General features: G+C 41.1%; 1 pseudogene; it reads left to right on the top strand.

Annotated features, from left to right (window-relative positions):
- The window catches only part of LOC102860276, a 42,379-nt pseudogene extending 24,959 nt beyond the window's left edge, over positions 1 to 17,420 (top strand).
- The last annotated feature ends 287 nt before the right edge of the window (positions 17,421 to 17,707 follow it).

Below are 17,707 nucleotides of genomic sequence, written 5' to 3'. Positions count from 1 at the left end.
ATTGAAGACGGTGTCAGCCCCGTGCAAGGGGGGAAGTCAGGTATTTATTATGGTGGTCTTGGATTGCTAAGTAGGGGGAGACACTTTTGGGGGCTGTGGTATTCTGGTTTAACAGTTTCGTTCTGGAACTTTTCACTCTGAGACTTGATGTATTTCCAGGTGTCCTGTTATCTTAGTTTCCTGGGCTTTTTAGCAGATATGCCTGCCTGTCCTGGAGGGAAGGGAAGTGTCTGGCAGGCTTTCTTCTCTGAGAGGGAGGTGGAGCAAGATAAAAGTCCAGTAAAACAGAGTTGCTCTTGTTCAGCCTAATGCTCACCACTGGAACAGTAGACAACACCATGATAGAGGAAAAAGAATGAAGTTGTCAAGGATTTCCTTGTAGTTGGATCCACAATCCACATCCATGATAGAGGCAATCAAGAAAACAAAAGATGCTGTGCATTGGAAAAATCTGCTATCAAGGAGCTCTTCAAAGTTTAAAGAGCAAGGATGTTAAGGTGTACCTGATGCAAGCCAAGCTATTTTGAATTGCTTCATAAGCATCTGAAAAATGGATGGTAAATAAGGATGACAGAAGAAGAAGCAATGATTTTGAACTGTAATGTTGGAGAAGAGCATTGAGTATATCGCGGACTACCAGAAGAAAAAGCCTGTGCTGGAAGGAGTATAAGACAGATACTCCTTACAGGATGATAGAACTTTGTTTCACATATTTTGAGCAAGTAACCAGGAGAGGCCAGGACTTTGGGAAACGGCATCATGTTGGGAAAGGCAGAGGGTCAGCAAAAGAGAGGGAAACTCTCAAGGATGTGGATTGACACACGGACTGTAACAATGGGTTCAGTCATGTTGGAGATTGTGAATATGGGGTAAGACAGGGCAGAGTTCTGATCTGTTGTTCATGGAGGTCCCGTTAGGTCAGAGTTGACTTGGTTAACACCTAATAAGAAGTACATTCTTGCTTTGATCGTCAATATAGGTTTTTTCCCCCCTAAATATTAATGAGGTTTATTGCACTGGTCTTTGATAATTTAAATAAGAAATCTATGTTGTTGAGACTCATAGTTGCCCTACATCAATGTATTTTTAAATATTCGTGTGTGTGTGTGTGTGTGTGTGTGTGTATAACAAAGTTTGCCATTATAACTCATTTTTTTCTTTTTTTTTATTTCAATGAACATCTACAGAGATGATTTCGGAATTCCATTCATTCATTGTTGCACTTTTCTCCCCCCCCCCCCCCCTCCCCCCATTTTCTCCTCTCCTTGAAAAGCAAAAGAAAAACTCCTTCATTGGTACACAATCCCCCCTCTGCACACCCCCCAACCCCACCCCAAATATAATCCACTCTGCAACCCTCATTCCGTACTCTTATGATAAACATAATGCACTAAAATATAATACTTTTAAACTATTCTCTCCCTCATAGACTTCAATGCAGTAAACATAATTTATCCAGTTTTTCTCAGTCTTACCCGCACCCCGATGTCAGCCTGTAACTCATTTTCAAGTGTATAATTCAGTGATGTTAATTACATTGTCAATTGTGATCACTACTGTGTCTTCCTAAAACTTTTCAAACAGAAACTCCATACCTAGATGGGAAGTAACAATTCCCATTGTTCCAGTTCCTCCTTTGTCTCTGGTCCCTCTAATCTACTTTCTATGTCTATAAATTTGCATCATTTAGAAATTTTTCTATACTGGAAAGAATATAACATCTGTCCCTTTATTTCTGGTTTATTTCACCAAGGGTGTTTTCAAGGTTCATTCATATTAACAGCATGAATCAGAATTTTCTCTTTTTTTTTTACAATCAATGATTTATTTATTGCAAATACATTTTACAAGAAACATAAATTCAGGTTATACATATGGATTTCACCTGATGGTATGCATAGGAATCAGATTGATTACATCTGTGTAAAAAAATGCTGGAAAAGCACATCTAAGTATATTTTTTCCATCCTCATTTTTTTAATTGTTAAATTTTATTAATTTTAATGAACATTTATAGAGATTTTGGGTTTTCATTCATTCATTGTTGCACTATTTTCTCTACCCTCCTCCCCAGTTCGTTCTTCTTTCCCCCCCCCAAAAGTTTGTTTTAATTGTTCAGTTGCCACAGTGCTTGTCAAAGCCAGTTCTGATTAATCTCCTTTGTCAGTGTGTCCTTTGCCATTCCCTATCACTCCTCCCTGAGACTTCATCCTGATTCATAAAGAAAAGGGAATGGCGAAGAATGTTGTTGTTGTTGTGAAGTGCTATTGAGTATGACTCATAGTGACCCTGTGAACAACAGATCTGAACCTGTCCTCTCCTGCACCACCCACATCATCTCTGACACACTGGAGCCCATTGCTGCACTCACTGTGTTGACTCTTACATCGTTGGGGTCTTCCTCTCTTTTTCTGACCTTCCACTTTGCCAAGCACGATATTCCTATCTAAGGAACAGACCTCCGAGCAACATGCCCAAAGTATGAGAGAGGAAGCTTTGCCATCTTTGCCTACAAGGAGCAGTCTGGCTCTTTCCTAAGATATTTCTTCGAGAAGTCTATGGGATATTCAGAATCCTTTTTCAACACTACAACTCAAAGGCATCAAGTCTTCTGTTGTCCTTATTCACTGAGATCGGGTGATGTATTGCTTTGGGCAAGACCACGGTCAGGGACCTCCCTAAAATAGGGATGTCTGTTTGAAGACTAAGTTGCATCAGGATGGAGGAAGACTCAGCAACAACCTGTGTTAATCAGATGACACAACCTCACTTGCTCAAAGTAAGAACTTAATGCACTTGTTGCAGAAGATCAAGGAATGTGGCCTTCAGTATGGATTGTATCTCAACGTCATGAAAACAAAAATTCTCACCACCGGAGCAACACGCAACACCATGATAGATGGAGAAAAGACTGAAACTGTCAAGGGCTTAATCTTACTTGAATCCACAATCAACACCCTTGGTACCAGCAATCAGGAGATTAGCAGACATATTATACTGGGAAAGTCTGCTATCAGGCACCTCTCCAAATTAATGAGCAGCAGTGATGTCAGTTTGAGGATGAAGATGCACCTGATTCAGGTCATTGTCTTTTAATTTGCTTCATAAGCATCTGAGAGCTGGACAGTTAATGAAGATGATGGAAGACTTGATGCCTTTGAGCTGTGGTGTTGGAACAGAATATTGAATATTCAAAGGACTGCAAAAAGAACAAACAGACGTGTCTTGGAGAAGGTGCAGCCAGAGTGCTCCTTGGAGGCCAAGATGACAAAGCTTTGCTTCACATACTTTGGGAATGTTGTTAAAAGGGGCCATTCCTTGGAGATGGACATCATACTTGGTAAGGAGAAGGGTCAACGAAAACCACACAAAGACCTTCAATCAGTTGGATTGACACAGTGACTGCAGCAATGGGCTAGAGTTTGTCTGAGACTGTGAGAATGGCCCAGGATTGGAGAGGGTTCAGATCTTTTGTGCACAGGGTCACTATGAGTCATCGTTGTCTCTGACACCTAACAACAGCACTTACTCCTTTAGGGAGCTCTGAGCCTTCCTCACTTGCAGCAAGCAAGGTCATCTAATCTTCATGATACAGATTGTTGATGCGGCTGCCTCCAATCCTGATGTCAATTCTTCTTCCTACAGTCCAGCTTCTCAAATAATTTGCTTAGCATACAGACTGAACAGGTACAGAGAGAGAATACAACTCTGACACACCCCTTTCTTAATTTAAACCATGTAGTGTTCTCTTTCTCTGTCTGCACAACAGCCTTTTGAACTATGTGTAGGTTTCGTATAAGCATTGTTAAGTGTTCTGGAATTTCCATTCTTCTTAATGCTTATTATGATCCACATAGTCAAATGCAGTTATCTATTCAGTAAAACACAAGTAGACATTCTTCTGGCATCCTCTGCTTTTAACCAGGAACCATCTGACATCAGCAGTTTGTGGTGCCGTGGCCTCTTCTGAATCCAAATTGAGTTTTTGGCAGTTCTCTATCAATGTTCCAACAATTTTTGGATGATCTTCGGCAATCTTTAGCTTGCATGAATTATTAGTGATATTTTTGATAATTCCCATTATCTGCTGGACCATTGGCCATGCAGCTGTCTTCCAAATTTCCTGGGGGGGTGGGGAGAATCCAGAGCTCTGTTAGCTGACACAGTTGCATCTGTTAGTTGAAACGTGTCTGTTGGTCTCCCATGGATTCCTGAGGCCTTATTTGTTGTCAATGCCTTCAGTGCAGGCTTGAACTTCTTCCACCACCTTTGTCTCTTGACCATGTGCTATTTCCTGGAATATGTCAGTAGTAATTTTTGTTGGTGGATCCTTTTGATGTATTTTCTTATAGCTAAGTTCATATACTCTGTGAATATAGTTTCATCTCTTCCTTTGTTACTTAGGTGCCTTTTTTCTTCTTTTTCCTCATTTAATCGCTTTGGCCAGAATTTTTAGCATAATAATGAAAGTAGGCATCTTAACCTTGTTCCTCACACTAGAGGGAAATCCACCACCGTTCACCACTGAGTATGAAAACCGCGGGTCTTTTTTCTAAAATTAAATGCTCTTCATTGTGTCGAGAAAGTTCTTTTCTATTTCTAGTTTTCTGACTGTTTTAATCAGATGTTGTTGCGCCATTGGGTCAACTCTAAGTGAGCAACCCCACGAACAGCTGAGAACCTCGCCCCATCCTGCACCGTCCGCATCGTATCTGACATGCTCAAGCCCACTGTTCATCCCAATGGCAACCCATCTCCTTGAGCATCTTCTTCTCTTTGGTTGACACTCTGAGTGTCCCAGCAGGCTATCTTTTTCCAAGGACTGGCCACACCAGACAACATGCTCAAAATACGTGAGAAGGAGTCTCATTTCCTTCTAAGGAGCATCCTGGTTGCACTTCCTCTCAGACGGACGTGTTTGTTCTTTTGACAGTACAGGGGATATTCTCTTCTTCAACACCACTGAAAGCCTTCAGTTCTTCTGCCATCCTTCTTCATTCTCTAACTTCTGGATGCACTGGGAGCAACTGGAAAACCATGGCTTGACTCCGGTGTGCGTTAGTCTTTAATGACATCCTTGCTCTCATGCACTTCGGACAGCAGGTCTTCCCAAGCCCGCAGGTCTTCTGATTTCTTGACAGTGGTTACCGAGGGTATTGGTTATGAATCCAAGCAGAAAGAAATAATTGACGTTAATCTTTTCTCCATCTAACCTGATGTTGCCTCTTGGTCTAGTGGTGAGAATTTTTGTGGGTTGTTTTTGGTTTTTTGGGGTGTTTTTGTTTTGTTTTGTTTTGGTTTTTGTCTTTAGATCAGGTTTTAGGGCTCTTGTACATAGGGTCACTATGAGTTACAGGCGACTTGGCAGCCCCTAACAACAACAACAACAATAACAACAACAACATATTGAAGACAAGTGTTTTAAGTGTTTCAAGACCTCATTATTTTCTGCAAGCAAGGTTTTGCCATCTGCCAAATGCAGACTGTTGATGAATCTTCCTCCAGTCCTGATGCCACATTCTTTTTCTGGAACCTAGCATCTCAAATTATTTGCTCAGTATATAGATTGGAGAGGTGTGGAGAAAGGGCACAACCCTGATGAACTCTTTTCCTGATTTTGAACCGTGTACTGTCCTCTTGTTCTTTTTGGACAACTGCTTCTTGGTTTATGTATAGGTTTCTTAAGAGCACAGTTAAGTGTTCTGGGATTCCTGTTCAATGTTATCCATAATAATGTGATCCAGATAGTCAACTGCCTTTGTGGAGTCAATGAAATACATATAACCATCTTTACGGTATTTTCTGCTTTTAGCATAGGTCAATTTGACATTAGCAATGATATCCCTGGTGCCACAACTTCTTCTGTATCCACTTTGCATTTCTGGCAGTTCCCTAAAAACGTACTGTTCTAGTAATATTTGAATAATTTTAGCAAGATTTTACTTGCATGTGACACTAAAGATATTGTTCAGTAATTTCCACTTTCTGTTGAGTCACTTTTTTTTTGGAATTGTGTTACATTCATAGCCAAAAAAAATGTCAAGATCTATTCTGAAGCTCAATGCTGTTAGTGACAGGATACTCCCTGAACACACTCAAAGAAGAACTGATAATACAACTATTATTCATATATAGCAGATTTAAATTGATTGAACTTAAAACCAAGATGCATTGATAGTAATTGATGACGGGAATGCGAAAGTTGGAAAAAAGAAGAAGGACTGGTATTTGGAAAATACACACATGTGCAGGCAATGACCAATGATCAGATGAGCTATGGAAGGACATCAAGGATATCATCCATGGAAAAAGCAAAACGACATTAAAAAAGGGAGAAAGAAAAGACCAAAATAGATGTCCGAATGGACTGAAAATTATATTAAAACATAGAGGCCAAAACAACAGTAAGAAATGCTAAAATAAAAGATGAACAAGGAAAAAAAAAAGATGAACAAGAAAGATTTTTTCTTCTTTTACTTTTCAAAGAGAAGAGTGTACTGGGGGTGGGAGGGTTGGGCAGGGAGAAGAGTGCAACAATGAATGAATGGAAATCCAAAGTCTTTGTAAATTTTCATTAAAATTATTTTAAAAGATGATAACAAAAGATTTCAAAGGGCAGCCTGAGAAGACAACACACGTAATGCAATCAGTGTGCAAATAGTTGGAGTTTGAAAATGAAAAGCAAAGCTTCTCCTTGGCATTTCTCAAGCCGAAAGAACTGAAGATCAAATTCAGGCCTCGAGTTGCCATAGTGAAGGATGCTCTGGGCAAAATCTTGAATGTTGTTGCAAGAAGCACAACAGAAAGATGAAAGAAATCCACAGAATCTCTAGGCCAAAAGGAACTGGTCTACTTTCAGGAAGCAGAATATGACCAAGAACCAGGACAATAAAGAAAGAAGGTCAACATGCACTGAAGGCCTTGGCAAAATAAGGCCGCAGGAATTTATGGAATACCACTCGACGTATTTTAACAAACATGCAGTCCTGGACATGCTCGCCAGCCTATGCCAAGGAATTTGGAAAGCAGCTAACTGGCCAAGTGACTGGAAGAGATCCTTACATGTTCCCATTTAAAACAATTTTAAAAGTGATCCAAAAGAATGAAGAAATAATAATAATAATAAAAGTGTTAGAACTTGTTAAATTTTAACCAGTTCTGTGTTGTCATGGATGATCATGTTTCATTTTATTTTTCCTCAATATATATATTTTTTAATAATTTTAATGAACATTTACAGAGAATTTGGATTTCCATTCATTCATTGCTGCACTTCTCTACCCTCCCAGCCCTCTCCCCCCACCCCCCAGTTCGCTCCTCTCTTTCAAAAGTAAAAGAAAGACTCCCTCCCTGGTACACAATCCCCCCGCACCCCTCCCACCGCCCCAAGTACATTCCACTATGCAACTCTCAATATATATTTTTGAGAAAATAAACATTTACAGAGTAAATGAGTGAAAAGGCAATGCTATCACTTTCATGTCAGCAAGGTGCATGTTCCGGCAGAGAAACAAACCAAACATTTAGGGAATGTACAGAAAGGACTTTCCAGAGGGTTTTTGTGTCCTTTGAGTATATTCTGACCCACCAAGTTTGACAGAGTAGAAATGTCCTATACATATTTTTGTGTTTCTGCTTGTTTGTTTTAACCTTAATGGATTTTGTTGTTGTTAAGTGTCATTGAGTCGTAGACATCTCATAGCAACCTTGTGAATGAAAGTCCTGAACACCTGTAACCTTCATGGTTTCTCTATGTTCATAGAGTTTTTGAAGGCAAGCTATTTCAGAAGTGGATGCCACTTCTGCTTCTAAGCCTGTTTTAATTGGGGAGCTCCACCAAATTCTGTCCACCACTGTGGGTAATCATTATTGCAAGTGACACATCAGTGTCACAGCGTTTACCATCACAGCAATCACGAATTACCTCTGTTCTGCAAATTGACAGACCAGTGCTATGCTACTTAGAAGAATGACTGAAAACAATTAAAACCAAATTCCTTGGCGAGCTCTGGTTGCCTAGTGGCAAGAAGCTGCACTACAATTCCAGAGGTGCATGGTTCGAATCCACCAGATGCTCTGCTGGAGAAAGAGGGACAATTTCTTCCTGTACCGGTCAGATCTGATTTGATGGCACACACAAAATAATAATAAAATAAAATTAAAACCCCAAATGCCTTTTTAAATACCGAGGCCAAATCCGATCAGCTCACACCCAACTGCAAGCACCAGTCTACACCCAAGCCTCAATCAAAACATAAAAACACACCTTTGTAGAATATTTCAGTAACCATCAACAGTGATGGTTATCACTTATGCATCATTTCATTCCATGGGAACTAAAGAGGAAAACTGTAAACCAAGTTCAAATTTGTAAACCATAACCTTCCTCTGATTTCCTCCTGCATTTCACCTTTGCAAGTAAAATAAAAACAGATAATCCTCTCCCGCCCTCACAAAATGTCTTTTCTTTTATCCTATTATATTTTATTATTTATCATGTCCTAAAAGACATATTTTTCTCCAACTGTCCAAGATGAAGTATAAGGGCACAACAGCACAGTGTCTGACTACAGGGATGTGAATCCATTTACTAGCTTTGTAATCTTGGATAAATTGTTTAACCTCTCTTTGCCTCAATTTTCGCAGCTGTAAACGGTGGATGATAATAATATTATTCCTTATACCGAGGATATACTTGACAGATCAATGAATTAATAGTCATCAAAGTACTGTTGTTGTTGACCCATAGCTGACCCTCCAGCAGGTTTTCAGAGGCAGTTAACTGCATGGGAAGAGATTGCCCATCCTTCTCCCGTGAAGCAGCTAGGGGATTTGAAATAGTTTGATATAGTTATAGAACTCAGCATTTCAACAACTGTCTCTTGTATAGGTTTTACATAAACCAAATTAAGAGTTCTGGAAAATTCCAGCTCTTTGCAATGTGACCCATAATTTATTATGATACATTTAATGGGATGATCTTTCATAGTCAATTAAGGAAACATTTTTGTAGTATTCTACTTTCAACCAAGATAAATCTGACAACAGCAATGGGACACCTTATTCCATATTCTCTATTGAACCTGGCTTGAATTTCTGGTAATTCTTTGTAAATGATAATACAACCATTCTTAAGATATCTTCAACAAAACTTCACTTGTGTGTGATATCAATGATACTGTTCAACGATCTACTTGCTCTGTTGGTTCACCTTTCTTTAGAATGGTGATAAGTATGGATCTCTTCTAGTTTATTGGCCAGAGGATCTCCTAAAGGTCTTGACATAGATGAGTACTTCCAGTATCACATTCATTTGGTGAAATGTCTCAGGTGGTATTTTGTTAGTTCCTAGAACTTTGTTTTCCCCCAATGTCTTTGTGTAGCTAAAATTTCTCCTTGAAGAGCATTGGTTCTTGATCATAGGCTACCTTCTGAAACGGTTGAACACCAATCAATTCTTTATGGAAGAGTGGCTTTGGTGTTCTTTCCAACTTCCCTTGATGCCTCTTCAGTCATTATGTATTTTTCCATAGAATCTTTTAGTACTACAACTTGAGAATTTAGGTTTTTTTTTTTTTCACAGTTATTTTAGTTTGTTCTTCCCTTTTGGGTTTTAAGCTCCAGATCCTTGTATATTTCATTGTTCTTTGTTATTATGTGCTGTGGAGTTGCTTGTGAATCATAGTGACCCTATATACAATAGCTGAAGTTTGCTCTATCCTGAGCCAACCTTATTGTCTCTAACACACCTACCCCTATTACCCCAGTCACTAAGTCTATCCATCTCATTGAGGGTCTTCCTCTCTTGCTCTGTCCCTCTACCCTTCCAAGCAAAATGACCCTCTTTAAAGACTAGTCCCTCCTTACAACATGCCCAAAGTATGTCAGAAAAAGCTTCAGAATCCTTGCCTCCAAAGAGGAGCCTGGTTTGACTCTCTCTAGGATGAATCTTTAGTAACAGACAGACCAGCAAGTTAAAGGTATATCCCTTATTGCGGAGTTAACTTTAGTGTCAGTGTTGTCCCTGCCTTTCTCACACGCGTCTTTACCCACTTATTTCCCTGCTCCACCATCCACCAGGATACCCATCCGCTTCTACCCCCTCCCTTCACATCTATCTCCCTTTGACCAGCCCTCCATCTAATAACTTATATATGAAGCTTCCATGGCTTCTGTGATTCCAAACACATCAGCTGATGGTAGATCCTTATGTTGGGATCAATGTCTCTGAAGTTTAGTCGTAATGTTTCCTGAGCAAAGGTGATGCATCCTGTAGAACTGTTGTGTAGATAGGCTTTTCTTGGCTGAAAGCAGGGAATACCAGAAGAATGTCTATCTGTGTTTCATTGACTATGCAAAGGCATTTGACTGTGTAGATCATAACAAACTATGGCTGACTCTGAGAAGAATGGGAATCCCAGAACACTTGATCGTTCTAATGCAAAACTTATACTTGGACCAGGAGGCAGTTGTCAGAACAGAGCAAGGGAACACTGCATGGTTCAAAATTGGGAAGGGCGTACGCCAGGGATGCATCCTATCTCCATACCTTTTCAACCTATATGCAGAACAGATTATCCGGGAGGCTGGGCTCTATGAGGAGAAATGTGGGGTCAAGATTGGTGGACGATTTATCAACAATCTGCGTTATGCGGATGACACAACTCTGCTTGCTGAAACTGAAGAGGACCTGAAGCGCCTGCTGCAGAGCATCAAGGACTGCAGCCTACAATATGGATTGAGGCTCAATGTCAAGAAGACAAAGATTCTCACCACTGGACCAATTGGCAGCATCAGGATGGATGGTGAAGAGATTGAGATTGTACACAGCTTTAGTTTGCTTGGCTCCATAGTCAACAGTCTTGGCACCAGCAGCCAGGAAATTAAAAGGCGCACTGTCATGGGAAAGTCTGCTGTTAGGGACCTCTCCAAAGTACTGAAGAGCAATGGTGTCTCTCTGGAGACTAAGGTGTGTCTGATACAGGCCATGGTCTTCGCAATCACCTGTTATGCATCAGAGAGTTGGACAATGACCAAGGAGGATAGAAGGGGAATTGATGCCTTTGAGCTGTGATGCTGGAGAAGAGTATTGAGACTACCCTGGACTGCTAGGAAAACAAACAGATTTGTCCTGGAAAGGGTTAAACTGGGTGGCTCCTTGGAGGCAATGATTCTGAGGCTCCGTCTAACATACTTTGGACATGTTGTGAGGAGAGACCGGTCCTTCGAGACGGACATCATGCTTGGGAGGGTGGAGGGATGGCACAGGAGAGGAAGGCCCTCTATGAGGTGGATTGATTCAGTGACTGGGATAATTGGGATGGGAGTGTCAGAGACAGTGCGATTGGCACAGGACAGAGTGGAGTTTAGGGCTGTTGTACATAGGGTCGCTATGAGTTGCAAGCGACTCGACGGCACATAACAATAACAACAAAAGGACGAATCTGCTTGTTCTCCTAGCAGTCCATGGTATTCAATATTCTTCTACACCACCACAGCTCAAAGGCATCGATTCTCCTTCTATAATCCCTACTCATTGTCCAGCTTTCTGCCACATAGCAAACAATTGTGAAGAGCATGGCTTAGATCAGGTGTACATTAGATTCCAGACTGACATCACTGCTCTTGTGTACTCTGGAGATTCCTGACAGCGGACTTTCCCAATACGATTCGTCTTTTGATATCCTGGCTGGTGGTACCAAGAGTGTGGAGCCAAGCAAACTGAAGCTGTTAACAATCTCAATCTCTTTTTGGTCTATCATGATGTTGCCAATCAGCCCAGTGGTGAGAACCTTTTCCTTGACATTGAGCTTCAATCCATAGTGAAGGCTGCAGTCCTTGACTCCCTGCAGCAAGAGCTTCAAGTCCTCCTCAGTTTCTGCAAACAAGGTTGTGTCATCTGCATAATGCAGGTTGTTGATGAGTTTTCCTCCAATCCTGATGTCACATTCCTTCTCATAGAGCCCAGCCTCCTAGATATAGATTGAAAAGATTCTGCATATAGATTGAAAAGATATGGAGATAGGACACATCTTTGTTCTCCAGAGTTGTTTTTTACAATCTTCTGTTCAGTTCTTCCACTCTGTAATTTCTTCCATTCACTTTAGCTCTTCTTTATTCAAGAGCAAATGTCATTCTTTTGATATTCACTTCCCCTCTGTTGTCTCCATGTCTTTTTAATGATCTTTTGATTTTTTTCATGCATGATGCCTCCAATGTCATTCTACAACATATCCAGTCTTCTTCCAGTCATTTGTGTTCAGTATGTCAAAAGAATTTTGTCTTTTAGATAATCTCTAAATTCAGGTGGGAAATATTTAAGGCTATATTTTAACTTTCGTGTGCTTAATTGTCTTTAGAATTTTCATTGGCCTAGTTGTTGATGCATCCATTGGTCACCAGCTCTTTCTTCCTACTTTATATTACTCAGATAAGTCAGTCTGCGATGGACATTTGAAGTTCTGGTCACACTGCTTATAGCATCGCAGCAACGTGATACGTGGTAGATAGAAGATGCATTAGGAAAATTTATCAAGTAATAATTATGTGCATCAAGTCTGTGATTGTTGTTGGGGATGGGGAAGGTGGTTCTGACTCATATGGACACTGGATACAATGGAACGAAACCCTTTGAGGTCCAGCACTGGCCTCTCAATTGTGACAGCTCCTCCGTCAATCCACGACATCCAAGTCCTTCCACCTCTTCACTGACCCTCTATATACCAAACATGATGTCTTTTCTCCTTCCTCAAACATGTTTTGAAGCTATACATACAAATATTTTGGTATAGGGACAACAAAAGGCAGATTAATAGCAAAGAAGAAGGAGTCTGACATGTGACAAACAAACCCGGGAGAAAGAGTATTCAACTGGTGTCTGTTTAGACTTTTTTGAGGGAGAAAAAAGAAAATTTGGTTCCATGTTTTATTTCTTAATAGAAACTACATAAATCAATGATATAATTTAAAATGAAAACTGTTGAAATGTAAAAATAAGGCCATTTTTGAAAGTCTTTAATGAGAAAGAGATTTTGAAGTGTGTCACAAAATCATAAAAGCAAACATTTATAGATTCAGCAACATAATAGTCAAGCGCTTTTGAATGAAAGACTACTTACTGTAAAGACAGCCTACAGCAGATCCAGTAACAGACACGTCAGCTATATGGTCACAAAGGGATCATTTCCTTATCACAAAAATGTGCTGATAAAAAAAAGCACGCCATCAGCCATCACAGTCCAAACACAACAACAAAGTGTACAACAGATACAAAACAGTTCCATTTCTAATTTTCCAGGTTGTGAATATTCCAGGCTAGGTATTCCTGGCTTTTCAGGTAAAAGAATTGATTTCAATTAGATACCTCGTTCTTCCAATTAGATTAAGAAGAAACCAGAGAATGTTAGCAAGAGTTGGAAGAAAACTCAGGTTCTTGAATATTGCCTCCTCTCTCTTCTAGCTTCTCCCATCTGGATTCACAGAGGTTGCCCTCTTCTAAGAACTAAATTAATCCTCTCCCTGCAGGTTCCTATCCTCAGCCTGCAGAGTCTCTCAGATAGCCTTTATTTGAAATGAAGCCTTTTATGAAAATGTTAGTAATGTTAATAAAACAGTAAGAATTAATGCATGTATTATGATCATGTGTTCATTAATAGAAAATGAAACCAAACCCTATGGTTAGAACATAGAATAGGGGAGCTCTGGTGGCCTAGTGGCAAGAAGCTGCACTCTAATCCCAGAAGTATGCGATTCAAATCCACCAGATGCTCTGCTGTAGAACGAGTGGCAATCTCCTCCTGTACCAGTCAGATCTGACTTGATGGAATAAACACACACACACACACACACACACACAATTTTAAAAAAAGACCATAGAATAACACCCCAGCAGCTATAAATGTCTTCCTAGGAGAGTGATGGAGTAACTACTGCTTTTCTGATTCATATTCTCTCTCTCTCTCTCTCTCTCTTTCTGTCTGTCTCTCTCCTACTCTCTCTCCTCTTACAAAGGTTATGGTACCTATCTTGCTCCTCAGTGTGGTCCTGGGAGCTTATTAGATATATAGGCTTTCAGGTCTCCATCCCAGATTTACTGATAGAATTAATTTTTTTCTTTGAATATGATTCCCAAGAGATTCAAGTACATTTTAAATTTTCCAAAAGCACTGCCAATAACAATTATTCTCAAGCACAGCTACATACTGGAATCACCTGCAAAACTTAAAAAAACACACACACACACACACACACACACACACACACACACACAACACCCCAAAACTCATAACCAGGTCCAAACTCCCAAATTCTGATTTGACTGGAGCACAGTCAAGACATTGATATTTTTAAATCTGAAGCAATTCCATGAGTTTGTGATTCATTACCCTAATATTGTTAGGTGTTATTAAGTCTATGACAACTCACAGCAACTTGAAAATCTCCCATTTTCGGATTGGCAGCTCAGCTCCTTAGCCAGTGTTGTTATTAGGTCCAATCAAGTACAACTCACAGTGATCCTAGAAACGCAGATCTGAGCCTTGCCCTCTTCCTGTGCCATCCTCATCCATCTCTGTACTGTCTTTCATCATCTCTGATGCACCTGAACCCACTGTTGCTGTCACTGTGTCAATCTGTCTTCTTTTCTTTCACTGACCCTCCACTGTTCCAAGCATGATGGCTTCTAAATATCAGTATCCCTGAATATGTTACAAATGCCAGTGCTCAGGTTTAGACTGATAGTCTGGAAAGGGTGACCAGCAGTCTGTTTTAAGTAAACTTTCTGGCGATTCTAATGTAGGCTAAAGCTGAGGGGAGCCCCAGCTCAGACTCAGGGGGTCTGAGAACCCTGGCAGCATTAAGCATTTCTTGGGGAGATCTGATGATGCAGTTCGACTGTGTCCTATGGGCTGGTAGGTGTTGGCACCAGCTTCATTGCAATGGGTTTGGTTTTGTTTTAGTATGAGGCTGGTAGTCAGGAACTTGCTGCTGGTTGAGGACTCTACTCTGAGACTTGTTGGCCTAAATAGAACCCATGATTTCTTTTTTGAACCACAAACTACCTATGAGCCCTTTCTTCTGAAGTCCTATATTGCCTTGTTTACTTCTACCTTCAACAAACACACTGCCTTAAAGGTTGGAGCAGGACATTGACAGGGAACAAGCTGAATTCAGAAGAGGCTGTGGAATGAGGAGCATCATTGCTGATGTCAGATGGATCTCGGCTGAAAGCAGAGAATACCAGAAAGATGCTTACTTATGTTTTATTGACTGTGCAAAGGCATTCATCTGTGTGAATCCTAAGAAGTTATGGGTAACATTGCAAAGAATGGGAATTCAAGAACACTTAACTGTGCTCATGCAGAAACTGCCTTTCAGACAAAACAAGGGGATATGCATGGCTTACAATCAGGAACAGTATGTGTCAGCATTTGTACCCCTCCACCGTAAGATGGGCGAGGCATCAGAAGAAGAGTCATCAGAAATTTACATTGCATATTTACACTTGCAGAAAATGAAGACTTTGAGCATTTACTGGTGAAGCGCAAAGACTATTGTCTTCAGTATGGATTATACCTTAACAAAAAGAAAATACTTGCAACTGGACCAAGAAACAATATCATGATAAATGGAGAAAAGATTGAAGTTGTTAAGAATTTAATTTATATGAATCCATCATCAACACTCGCAGAAACAGAAGAAATGCAACATTTCTTTCAATAGGTGAATCTTCTGCCTGGAACCACTTTAAAGTACTAAAGAGAAAGGACGCCACATAAAAGACTAAGGTGTGCCCAACTCAAGCCACTGAATTTTTAATCATTTCATATGCATATGAAAATTGGACAATGAATAAGGAAGATTAAAGAAAAAGAATTGCAGTGTTGATGACTTTTGACTATGACCTGCTAAAAGAACAAATAAATCTGTTTCGGAGGAAGTGCAACCAGGGTGCTCCTTAGAAGCATTGATGGGAAAACATGTTCATATGTGTTGAGTATATTATCAGGACGAGTCAATTCTGGGGGGACAGACACCATGCTTCTTAAAACAGAGGGACAGGATGAAAGAACAAGATACTCAAGGAGACAGATTGACACAATGATTTTAAAAAATGGGCTGGAATGGAATACTATGCAGCACACAGGAGCAATGATTTTGTAAATTATTACCCAAATTGGGAAGGACTGGAGAGCATTATGCTGATGGAACTAACTCAGTCCCACAAGGATAAATATTGTATAAAACCATTATTGTAGAATGAGTTTGAGGATCCAAGAGGGGTGGGAGAGTTTAGAAGCAGAGGGGTGAGGATGTGCAGGGGGAGAGGGGATTAATCATGGCGTTGTACAATTTGATGGGGGGGTAGGGGGAATGAAAGAATTTGTTCTTGAAAACAATGTATTCGCTTTTTGTAAATAAACTAGTAGAAAAGAAAATGGTCTGGAGCACACTGGAGACTGTGAGGACACTGCAGGATTTCACTCAGGAATGCTGTTGCTCCTGTGAGTTCGAGGCTTCTGGATGGCACCTCACAATGGATTGAAAACGCCTCAAGTGAAAAGCTAGTGTCTTTGCTCTTCTCCGGAAAATGCTCACACTCGAGAACAATACCGTACATTCCATATATGCGAGGCACTGTTTTTGTCTGAATTTACCTTTCCACAACTGTCCACCTACTCCATCTCTTGTTCCTTCTCTTTAGTTCAGTGTGGCTTTTTCCACGCAATCATGGCTTGAAATCAATTTTTCTAAGGAGCAAACCAACCTTGGCTTTGGAACCTGCGGCCTTTGGGATGTGCCAGAGCCATCATTTTGTTTCCAGCCAGTTGCTATACTGCTGATGCCTAGAGGGGCCTATAGGACCAAAAACAGAAAAAGAAAGAGGGGCAATATCAGGAATTCAGGAAAGGGGATAATGAAAGTAAAGGGTAGGAATGGATAGAATTGGAGGATGGAAACAAGAATCACAGTGTCGAAGTGGGGAAAGTGCTATTACATTGTGGAGACTGTAATTAATGCCAGAAAGCAAAACTGGTTTGCATGATTGAAGGGAAAACCAACTGGCCTCTAAGCTTTCACTCAAAGAAGAATTAAAAGGAAGAAAGAGGAGAAGCAGCTCCCATTTGGTGGGTTTATTGTCCTCTTTCCAGCGCCCTGTCTTTGGTCCTGGATTTCCCCCCTCCCCCATATCTCATCAAAGTCCCTGGCTAACCAACTCCTAAGCACTTCCACACCTACTCCTGCCTCCAGGGGGAGAGGTACCACGTGGAAGACTGGGTGGAGAGGTGGGCGCAGAGGTGGCACTGCCCTGCTTTAAGGCCCTGGCTGCACAACAGGGGGCCTGGAAGCGCGTGGCTCGGGGAGTTCGTGGGTCCCTACGCAGCGCCGCTCCCCAAGAGACATCACAGGCCATATCCTAGCTGGACACACGGACGCGACCTCCAAAAGCGCCCTGCAGAGTGCAGGCTACCGACGTTTCCGGTTTCAGAGTCCTCCGGTCTCCCGCTCTCCTGATTTCGCTTTCAACCGCAGCAGCACAATCTGCGTCTCCCCGGTGGCGCCGCACGTTCTGGGCGCTTCCCGCGCTCCACTCGGTGGCGCAGCGCCGAGAGCCGGGCTCCGGCTGCAGGACAAAGTCAGGTAGAGACGGGAGGTGGGCTCGCCGTGCAGGAAGGGGGGGGTCCCCGGGAGGGCACCGTGGGGCGGC

This window comes from Elephantulus edwardii, unplaced genomic scaffold (assembly GCF_000299155.1).
Source record: "Elephantulus edwardii isolate Elephantulus edwardi_28Jun2011 unplaced genomic scaffold, EleEdw1.0 scaffold00004, whole genome shotgun sequence".
Lineage (NCBI taxonomy): Eukaryota > Metazoa > Chordata > Mammalia > Macroscelidea > Macroscelididae > Elephantulus > Elephantulus edwardii.
The sequence above is the reverse complement of the archived record's forward strand: the minus strand, read 5'-3'. Positions and strand labels throughout refer to the sequence as shown.